Source organism: Chrysochloris asiatica, unplaced genomic scaffold, assembly GCF_000296735.1.
Source record: "Chrysochloris asiatica unplaced genomic scaffold, ChrAsi1.0 scaffold00149, whole genome shotgun sequence".
NCBI lineage: Eukaryota > Metazoa > Chordata > Mammalia > Afrosoricida > Chrysochloridae > Chrysochloris > Chrysochloris asiatica.
This window is the reverse complement of record NW_006408667.1, coordinates 5,424,423-5,425,998: the sequence shown is the minus strand read 5'-3', so window position 1 is coordinate 5,425,998 and position 1,576 is coordinate 5,424,423.

Sequence of the window (1,576 nt, the reverse complement as noted above, 5' to 3'; positions counted from 1 at the left end):
AACAACAACAACAACAACCTAGTAATGCAGGAACGCAGAGGCTACATACAATAAGCTCTGGACTCTGAACCAGAAGGCCCACAGTTCGAGCCCATCAGGTCCTCCATGGGAGAAAGATGAGGCTTTCTGTTGCTTCAGAGATTTATAGTATTGGAACCCTATACAGGGTGGCTATGAGTCAGAATTGATTGCGTTATACTTAACAACAATCTATTAATGCAATTTATTTCTACTAAGAAAATATAGTTATTGAATAAACTTTAGCAAGAAATCAGTAATTTTTGTTGCTAAGTGTTGTTGACTTGGTTACCCTGTATAGAGTTTTTGAGGAGCAGATACTGGATTTAACTCACTGCTGCAGTTCAAACCAAACTTGGGGTCCAGTGCTACTCCTCCAGCACCACATTAGGACTTCAATCAGTAATGGAGCATCCTTAAAAATGAAAGCTGGGATTCTGATTATTGGATATTTTATCCAAGTTCTTTAGAAAAAGGGAAAAAAAGAAATGTCAATAATAAGACATGATATCATTGCTTTAATAGTAAATAAAAACAATCAAATATATAAATGCTAAAACCACTCCACAATGTGATGCATGTTCTATAGAATGATCGCATCTATCTGTGAAGACCTTGATTCGTATTTGTCTTGTTTGATAATGTAACTAAGAGAGCAGAGCACTGTGACATACATTGTGATTTTACATGCAACATAGTATGTCCCTCTTACCTTTGTTTGCCAACTGATCCTTCCCCACATGAATCATTTTCTAAAACTCCACATGTTGCTGTAATAACATATTAGCACAGCATGCTTATGAGACTATATTGGGAGGGGGAGGAGTTGACAAACAAATATAGAAGGTACACACTGTTTCTGTAAAAATACAGATCTAGTTAGATTGTTCTTAGAATATTTGTACTAAAACTATAACTCATTTTGTCAATGTATTGTGCGTGTTCGCTGAATCAGTATGTTACTCGTGAGGAGAATTTAAGGTGGTAGTTTTCCAAAGGGCTTAAATGACAAAAGAAGGAAAGACTAAAGTTGGGAGAGAAAGATATTCTGAACATTGCTCTTGTTGTTAAGTGTTGTCAAGCTAGTTCTGACTCACTGCTACCCTGTATAGGGTTTCCAAAGGTTGCCTAGTGGGTTTGAGCCACTGACCTTGCAAGTAGCAATCCAGTGTTTATCCTACAGTCATACCAGGACTCCATTCTGACATTAGGATGGGGCATTACTATATTTAGAAATTAATTCTGATTTTGATTTCAAATTCAGTTGCTGTGATAAAAGAGATGTTCTTACTTCTTATTCCTTCTTGTTAGGTTTTACTCCCAGAATGTCTTTGATTTATGAAGAATCGAGTGCAAATATATTTATGCCTGATTATTTTCAAGGCTTTAGTTGCCATATGTGGTGGTGGTGTGCCGTGGAGTCAGTTCTGACTCATAGCGATCTTGCATAGGTTTTCTGAGGCTATATATATTTACAGAAGCAGAAAACCGCATTACTCTCCCATGAAACAGCTGGTAGTTTCAAACTGATGACCCTGAAGTTAGAAGCCTGACTCAT